This window comes from Amphiura filiformis, chromosome 3 (assembly GCF_039555335.1).
Source record: "Amphiura filiformis chromosome 3, Afil_fr2py, whole genome shotgun sequence".
Taxonomy (NCBI): domain Eukaryota; kingdom Metazoa; phylum Echinodermata; class Ophiuroidea; order Amphilepidida; family Amphiuridae; genus Amphiura; species Amphiura filiformis.
In genome coordinates, this window is record NC_092630.1 from 57,100,837 (window position 1) to 57,110,862 (window position 10,026).

Here is a 10,026-nt window from a genome sequence, read left to right on the forward strand (position 1 = left end):
TTTTCCATTGGTTTGTGTGGTGCAAAATGAGGAAAATACCAATATTTGGCAACGAATTACAGGAATTCCAGTCATAGATCTCGACTGAAAATGGATACATTAGGTAAGTAACACTTTCATTTATGTCATATCAAAAGATTGTTGGAGATCTATGACCAGTTTGGTAGATAATCGAGTTGAAATGTGGGCATGTTTGTGGCATGGTCTAGGTGGGAATAACAGGTTCGTACATGTAAACTCAATGGGAATCTCTTACGACTAGGCTAAAATACAACAATATTTTGTAAATTTTCCTAGTAAAGAAAAGATCGGTCAAGGAAAACTATATGAATATGTTGTCAATACTTCACTTGACCCAAATATATGATTTATTTTTGTAATGAGAGAATCGCACATGGAATTTTAGAGGATTTTGATAGCAGTTCCCGCACCGTAGAAATGCTGCTCTGTCATGAGCCGGAAATTCCATCATGAGCCTAGGTCCTGATTTGTTTTGCCAATTGAAGCTTCTAATGTTGGCTGAATGTTTTGATGATATCATGAAAGTCAATCTGTGACAAGATGTAATTTTGCTACGGAAAGTGCTATGACAAAACGATTTTCAGTTTTGGCTTTCTTTATAATCAAGGAGTTTAATTTGATATAAAATGATGCAGTGTTTGATGGCAAAATTTGACTGAATTCACCTTTCAGGGGATGTAATTTTCTTCGCAGGGGGTCATGAATATGTCGGTGACTGAAGTCAATTTTTATGACCCCCCCTCCATCGCGATCGCTGGGCTAAAATTTTTACGACCCCCTATCGTGGGTCAAAAATTTTAGGACCCCCTTCTGTCAAAATTTTAGAGCGGAGTACACTAAACGCAAGTTAAAATTTTTTTGGACCATAAGCGTAAAGAAGGCGCACGGAGAGCGCAAAAATCTTGCATTGTATAAAGATTGTGTGCACATTTTGTTCAAAAAAGTGTAAGAAAAGTTACACCAGTCGCCAGCCCTTAATAATTCTATAACCCCTATTTTGATTGCTACAAAATTATAACCCCCTATTATTGGTCTTAAAATTCTATGACCCCCAGTATATTCATGACCCCCTTCTGAAGAAAATGATAGCCCCTTATACCTATAAGGGGCTCAGCTGTGCAATAATTATGAGCCCTGGAAGGAGGGGAAAATTGGGGGGGGGGCAAGCAAGCGATCCGAGGGGGGGGCAAGCAATTTTGGCACACATTCATGGGGTGCCTTTTAAATAACATGCTCTAAAAAGGCTTAGGAAAACAGTATGGAAACGCTGAAATATGCAAATTTTCATGCTCGCTGTGCTAGCAACATATCTAGACCTTTTAAGGTTTGCAAATTGGGATCCCAAAAATTTGGCATGTGTTGGGGGCAAAGATTTTTGGCAGGCCAAAAGAGGGAGGAAAGCGATTATTTTTGGTGGGTCGTTCGGACATTTTATTACCCCCGATAATTATTGCACAGCCCCTAATATGGCACATAAATGAACCCTGTGGTGTGCAACCGATGGTGGAGGGGGGATTGGGGGCACCAGTGGCAAAACTACACTTTCATTGCAATCAAGGGAACAGCTAGCTGGGGGTAAATCTGCCACCACCGCCAAGGGGGGGGGCTGGGGAATACAGATGCATGTGCTCATTTGGGGGAAGTAGGTGGGCAAGGATTTCAAACCAAGCCGCTGTAACAGCCCCATGCGGGGATTGTGCCACTGTCCCAGCTTTACCCTGACAAATTTTCTAAAATCCTCTTTTTCTTTTTCAGGCCTACTAAAAGGTCAGAGCTACACTGTACAAGTAACAACCAACTGCCAGACACCATTAACCAATGCCACTGTGAGCCATTTCATGTCACATTTTGCAGCGGAGGCAGATGGAAGTCATGGAACAAATGAAATATTAAAAAGGACTGAAATAATGACCGGATTCAGAAACGCACTTCAATCTCACTAATTGAAGAACAATACTTGTGTTGAAAGTCGGGACTCATAAATTAGGTGTAACAGAATGTGTGAAAATTTATTAAGATCTATTAGAAATATTCAATCCAATAGATTAGAATTCAATCTAATTCAATTTTAATATATGGGATTAAAATTGCTTAGATTGATTTTTAACCCCTTAGATTAAAATCAAATTAGATGTATTCAAATTAGATTTTTAAAAATCCATCCAAATGTTTTTAGAAAAAAAAATCAAATAAGATTGAATTCTAGATTGAATATTTCTAATAGATTAGATCCAATTTTTGATTTGTCCCAAATCACAATCACTTAGAGGGAATATGCTGAATTGTATTATAAAATAAAGACTGCACAAAAAGTAACGCAGTTGTTATAAACATGCCTGTAGCGTTTGAACTAATAATTGTGTTCACAATTTTCAACATAGAAAGAAGGATGATTTATTTACGCATTTTGATACCCCATTAGTCCAATCTTGTTCAATAATAACAACACAGCAGTGTTTTTAAAGAAAAATACCAATTGAAAGTTGCGGTTATTTGTATTGATATGAAGTCATTGATTGAAACCATTGATTGCTGTAAATGGCAACTTTTAAATTTGTGGTTTTTCTTTAAAAGCACTATGTACTGTGTTATCAGTATTGAACGACATTTCACAAATGGGGTATCAAAATGAGCGTAAATAAATCATCCTTCTTTCTATGTAGAAATATTGTGGAAACGATTACTAGTTCTGAACTTATAGGCATATTTCAGCTGTGTTACTTTTTGTGCAGACTTTTTATTGGATATCTTCCATCACACAATAGAGGATACATGTAGTAAAAAAATCCCCATCATTTATTATCTATTAAGTAGGTGTGTTCAACTGTTTTGGTTTGTTGGACTTCCTTCTTCATACTTTTTAATGAAAAAAATAGTGCTTTTATTTTTTCACTTCCTTACAGATCTCAAAATAAATTAAAACAATGATCAAAGCTACATATTCACCATGCATTTTTGTTTATTTCATGAACTCTTGTCTTTCTAATAATTATGTACCAGAGAAATAGGTGTAAAAATACATTTAGTAATGAAGTATGAGATAATGAGTGCAAAAAGACCATTTATTTACAGTCTATTGGCAGCCACTAGTCTTTTGAGAAGGCTTTTGTTCAGACCTTCATTTGGGGGGGGGGGGGGGCCTTTTGTCAAGGCCATTTGGCACCACTTGTCAAGAGGAATGAAGAACACCTTGAAGTTAACAAAGATCAGGGCACAAAGGCCAAAACTGAAAAACTGCAGGCAATGGCCCTGACTGAAATTCGAGTCCAGCTTGTGTGTTAATATGGTGCCTTCACAAAAGACTACATTGTAGCATTGACTGACATCGGCTAGTCTTTCCTGAAGGCTTTGGGTGTGAATGCATTGATGCACAGTCACAGCTTTCATGAAAGAAACAGTGTCTGCCAATAATAAACTATGAACACTTACACTCCTTTAAAAGCATTTATAAGTCAAGGGTTTACATGTAGGACCTTCTTTTATTTTAGTTTTATGTTAAGGGTTTACATGTAGGGTCTTCTTTTATTTATTTAATAAATAACAGACATTAACGAGGACTTATTTGCAATAGCTGCCAAGTGTCATATTTTAGATAAATTATCAAAATGTCTATGGGGCAGCTATTGCAGTTGGGCCTTCTGGTCCTAAACCCTTGATTAGTGGACTGGATACTCATCATATTTACGGGATGAAGGTAAACCAGTAGCAGCTACTAAACAATTTGGTCTACAATTACTCTATCCTGCATCCGCTAATCCTAAGGTGCGCTAGTCATAAATGTCACTAGTCCAAGAAAAAAATGGTCGCTAGTCCTAATGGCTGCAGATTTTCCATTGCTAAGGTCTTGTAAACCTTATTTATTTTTGGACTTGTGAACCATTTCCTATTTTTTCGGACTAGCGATCCGTATTTTTGGACTAGGGAACCTTGGCTATACATTGGTTCCCCTCAAGTTCAGTAGTGACGTAGGTGCATATTTTAGTGGGCGCCGTGTTGAATCGTAGTGCGATAGTTAATTGTGTAGCAAAAAGGGTGGTTTAGTGGCGCAGCCATGAAAAGACATTGACGTCACTGCTGAATTTGAGGCAAACCAAAGAAAAGTGCCTAGAACATTTCCAATAATTCCATGCAACTTTTACAGCCTGTAAGGAACTATGCATTACGATTACATCACATGATGTCAGAGTCATTTGTTGAGGTCCTTATTATTTTAATAATTGGAGCAAACATTTACTAGTTAATTTATGCACCACATAAATTACTATGCAAGTATTTAAGTTCTCATCAAATGTTCACCCTCCAGAAAAGATTTTCTTCAAAAAATTTAATTGTTGACATAATGTTGGGAAAGTTTTCAATGCATGCGAGTGATAGCCCTACTACGGCCTTTTGACTGTGGTGGTCCAAAACCATGCTATATCGTAAAACCTGGCTATATCCAGAGAACTGCTAAACCCAGACTGCTAATTCCCCCTTTTGGGTGGAGCGGTTAGTGGGTTTTAGCAGTTCTTGGATATAGTGTGTTTAAAAAGCCCTATAGTACGGCTAGCGAGTGATGCGACAGATAACAGATGCCAGCTGTTGACTTCCAAACCATCATCCTCTTTGTCTTTCACGAAACCAGTATCCTCAGTAGTACTGCTGCACCTGGAAATTGGAATAAAATAAAATAATAGCCAATGATTAATTATTACACATTATTATCAGGATTATGGTATCTAGGTTGTTTGTGTGTTTTATAGTACTACACCTGCCCAATTTTGTGTTTATTTGTGCATTTTTCTCAAAATTATAGGGCATTGGGGACAAGTAAGATATGTATATTATAGGGGCAAGGACTACAACTACTGCACTGGAAATTTTATATCAGCACAGACAACAGTTGTGGAGTTACAGTCAAAAATGAGGGAAAACCAATATTTGATCAAAAAATCAATAACTACTTGCTTTGAGTTGCTGAATTTTCAGTACAGTAGTTGGGAGTCCTTGCCCCTATACATATCTTACTTGTCACCAATGTGCTATAACTTTTGCGAAAATTCAAAAATAAGCACAAAATTGGCCAGGGGTGTAGTACTCCCTCAAAGCCTTAATGTACTATCTTTTTAAATTTTTAGATTTTCCTTCCAAAATGATAAATTATTGTAGCAGAGTCATGATATGCTATTTCAATAGGTGTGAGGTCAAAGGTCATAAAGTCAAAAGTAGTCACTTGCAATCATTTTGCAATTTTAATTTTTTTTATGAACTGTGAGAGCGGAGACAGATTTAAAGCACTAATCTGTAATTTACTAAGTCTACTAGTCGTGCATAGTTTCATGGGCATAGCCATCTTTTTTAGTAAGGAGGGCAAAATAAAACTTAGGTGGTACACAAAAAAAACTCTGCATTGCAAAAAAAAGTTGCATCATACAATTATACATAGAGAGGTTGTATGTCTTTGAGCTTCTAAAAAAGGCTTTATTGGGACGTAGCACGCAAAAAATTTCAGATTTTTTACACTATTTTCGGTCATGATCAGGTTAATTTCGGTGAAAAGGGTTCCTTGTCCCTTTTCTTTTCTTTTGCCCTTCTGATTTTCTCTTTTATTTTTTGTCAGTGGGGCATTTTTATTTCATATATACCTGTCGTTCCTGAGAATTAAATATAGGAACACATAGGAATAAGGTATTGGCATTTTGTGTGGTGTGCTGCACCCCCCTTGGCTACAACTTTGTAAATGAAATTACTTACATCCTCCTCAATAAGGAAAGCTGTGCTGTTCGGTTGCAGGTGCTTTGCTTCCGCGTGTGTTTATAGTTCCGATTTTTGGAAGATATGCCTTGCTGAATGGACCTTTCGTGTGCCAGTTTCTGGAAAGACAATACAGTATGACATTGTAATTAAAGCCATTGTAACATTTGCTAAGGGAAAGCCCTGAATATTTTTCAAAATTCTGTTTTTACACGATTGCTTTGTAAACATATAGTAGGCCTACATACTCTGCAAAAATCAAGACTTTATGTTTGCTCACTTGCTGTGGGTTGGGATTGAGACTGAAGATGAAGTCAAAATCATATTTTCCTATAGGGCCATGCGCACTGAACTCGCCGACTTTCCGTCACACCTCAAATTTTCTGTTACGATGCACCAAGTTAGGTATAATGGGTCATATCTGGAAATCTATACACCCTATGATAGTAAAAGTATACATTTTTAGAAAGCTATTGGCCCAAGGATTCTAAAAATGGAATCAGAACTAGTGTAGGGTGCATGTGGAAAGAAATAATGTAAAAAATGCAAGCCCTTTTTTCATTTTAGATGAACCCTCCCTGACGCACCGATTTTCATGTGTAACCCTTCATCAATTCTTAATGCAGTTTTGAAATGTTCAGACCATTAGCTTTCTAATGCTATAAAGCTTTATGGTAGTAAACCAATGTGTATTTCAGAAAATGGCCGGTGGATTTTTATAGCATTTCATCCCATCAGTCTTGTACATTTTCTAAAATATTTCCTTCGGGTAACACCCTACACTGATATGAAGTGCATTTTTGGATTCCCTGAGCCAAGAGCTTTCCAAAAATGTATACTTTTGCTATCATAGGGTGTATACTTTTCAAAATACAGCGGTGGTAATCTCAAGTGGTATATTGCGCTTGAAAATTTGGGTTTAATGTGTAGAGAATAGGATCGAATTTGAATTGTCATGTGACTTACTTGTGACTACCAGTCATCTCATTTTAATTAGAGAAAGTTAAGCTATTTAAATGTGTACATGGACAACTAAGCTATCTTTTGACACCAAATTTATAGTAATTAGAACAAATTTGAAGTATATAATGTCCAATTTACAATCGGTGCACTTAAAATGCAAACTACCCATAGAGATTGTACATGACTGCACCGCTGCCACATGCACCGCTGCCACCACCACCCCTGACTTGGTCAATTGGATTGAGTGCCATTCTGCCGATATTCAAGATATCTGAATGAAACTCTCCATAATTATTAATTGATACCTTAGCTATCATTTGACACCAAGGGCGAATCGGTGGGGACAGGGGACACGTCCCCTCACTTTTCAAAGTGGGGGGACACAATATCAAATGTCCCCCCCACATTTTGGTCCCCACCCCAAAAAAAAAAAAAAAAAAAAAAAAAAAAGGGAAAGGAGAGAAGAGAAAGGGAGAAAAGAGAAGAGAAAGGGAGAAAAAGAGAAGAGAAAATTGAGAAAAAGAGAAGAAAAAATGTTAAATGGCACGTAATTGAGTAGGCCCATCACTGCCCATACCTAAAAATCCGCACAGCCGGGTCGATCGTAAGTATAATATATTATAGGCCTGGGATTATTTTGGGCATTGCTTGAAGGCGGGTCCTCGGCCCAAAAGCCTGTACTGCGGGCCCGGCCGATATGCAGGGCCCGTCATATTTTATCACCAAAGTCAGTTTTAAGATGGACTCAATACTGACTTCAACATCAATCCATGCATGCTTTAGTAATAATTCCGAATCTCAAATCTCAAGTAATAGTTTGCAAATTGAGTTAGGTCCTTTTTTTTTTTATGATAACAGTTTAAAATTATGCACCAAATGACTTCAATTGGACCTTCATTTTGCAAAATTTTTCAACGCCTGAGGGCGGAACATCCCCCTCAGACACCCCTGCGGCCATACATAAACAAGTGGTCGCTTTCGCTTCTGTTTTAGTGAGGACTTGTCCACAAGTTAGGCCGTCATTTCACACATTTTTAGCTGTTTCAAGCTAAAATTTTACACAATAATGCCAAAATGGTCCACCAAATGGCTTCAATTACGGTCTTCATTTTGCAAAAGTTTCTTACTTCTCAGGGGAACATCCCCTCAGACACCCTCTGCGTAGGGCTATACATAAACAAGTGGTCGCTTCGCTTCTGTTTTAGTGAAGACTTGTCCCCGAATGGCTTATTAGGCCGTCATTTCACAATTTTTCAGCTGTTTCAAGCTAAGATTTTACACAATAATAGTGCCAAAATGGTCCACCAAATGGCTTCAATTAGGTGTTCATTTTGCAAAAGTTTCTTACTTCTGAGGGGGAACAACGCCCCTCAGACACCCCCTTCGTATACATAAACAAGTGGTCGCTTTTGCTTCTGTTTGAGTGAAGACATGTCCACGAATGGCTTATAAGGTCGTCATTTCACAATTTTTCAGCTGTTTCAAGCTAAGATTTTACACAATAATAGTGCCAAAATGGTCCACCAAATGGCTTCAATTAGGTGTTCATTTTGCAAAAGTTTCTTACTTCTCAGGGGGCACATCCCCCTCAGACACCCCCATACGTCGCGGGGGCGCGACGTGCGGCGCTGTCGCGCCGAAGTATCAATGACTAATATTTTTCATTGTGTCCCCCCACTTTCAAAAATGGATTTACGCCCCTGTTTGACACCAAATTTCCTGTCATATCTTGTTTTCTTCCAAAGATACACTTATGAAACCAAATGATCACAGTGAAAAGTGTGACGCCACCACCCTTTTTGGGTGTTGAGTTCAAAACGCATGGCCATAGACGAATCAAATTTCACGCATTCCTGCACCTAAATGGCGGCCATAGCCGCGACGGGGACCAAACTATCTCACCTAAAATGTGAAATGATGCGCCCTTGAAGGATATTTTAAACTGCATTCTACCACCCGTGTTACACGCAGACAAAAGAATGATGATAGTTTACATCACAAAAGAATCTCACACATCAAATTTTAAGCGGGTTTAATCCACCCAATTGGGCACTCACAACACCTGTTTGGTGCATGCAGGGACCCTAATAAGGCCAAATAAAAAAATAAACATGTTTCACGTCCCCTCCCGCTTCCTTTTTTGAGGTTTCTTCAAATATATTTTTATTTTTTGAAATTCGGTTATAACTTTTCAAAATATATGTCTAGGAAGTTAGGATGCTTTCTATAGCCTTGTTAAGATACAAGAAACACGTTAGGAAGGTTTTGTGATCATTTGAGGGGGTGTAACTCTCCTCCTTTTTCCAGGCATTATTGTATACGCTAAAACACTGAGCTCTAAGTATGGCTATTTACACCAATTTTGTGATAAAAAATAGAAAATAAAAAAAGACCCTCTTCCTCCTTTTTTTCGAAAACCCGGACGTGAAACATGTTTTTTATTTTACTTGGCCTAATGGCCGACCAAATCCTGACCATGACTTGGCTCGTTGGATTCGTCTATACTATAGCGAATCCTCACTGCCAGTTAAAATTAATGTTGTGTCGTTTAGTTTTACTTGTGCATTAAAAAAAATTAATGAGTTATAAAAAGAAACTCACCTTGCAGAGTCGAGGTACAAACAACACACCCAACATACTCAGCCAGGAGAACGGTATACACATACACGACATACACTGTATTGCAATGATCATGAATGTACAGTCATGACAGTGCATGAACAACAGATCTGTGTGATGCAGTGGTGAATGGGACAAATCTCGTCATGTTTTCGTGTAGTCCGAGGTGCTCTGCACGATAACACTCCGATCGCCAGGCAATCTACGTGTAGTAGTAGGCCAGTGGGACAACGAAAACGCTACGTGAACGAGCTAGTTTTCGTGGTATATTCGATGTCCGTGGCCTTAAACTGTCCTTATCCATCATGTCATTTGCTTCTCTAAATATTCAGTGAATTGAATACTAATATTACTATTGCAAACTAGTCCAAACACGTCGCTAAAATGAGGCAAATAATTCGATTTTCGCAACTGGATACTTCTGTCAGTGTTATGACTGTCGCAAAAACAGCTGATCGAGGTCAGAGGTGAAATCTGTCAATCAAACTACTTTCGCGCATGCGCAAATGGCACACCTGAACTTAGGGAAATATTTTGCCGAAGGCATTGAGGTGGTGTGGGGCCAAGGGACAACCCGATGACCGTGCGTAAGCAGTTGAAGGACTGGTGGATCAAGTCTAGTGGCAAAGCAGCCGAATTATGCAATAGTGTTTCTAGGCTACTAATCATTGTTTTGAATAATTTAAGACA

The 10,026-nt window shown here is 38.3% G+C and overlaps 1 long non-coding RNA gene across 1 annotated transcript; it reads right to left on the reverse strand.

Moving 5' to 3' along the window:
• Nucleotides 1-4,067: 4,067 nt before the first annotated feature.
• LOC140148807 (uncharacterized) lies at nucleotides 4,068-9,892 on the reverse strand. The gene is made up of 3 exons (XR_011858527.1): nucleotides 9,319-9,892; nucleotides 5,755-5,873; nucleotides 4,068-4,668 (listed from the first exon to the last, which is right to left on the reverse strand). It is a non-coding gene; the product is annotated as an uncharacterized lncRNA (long non-coding RNA).
• Nucleotides 9,893-10,026: the final 134 nt, after the last annotated feature.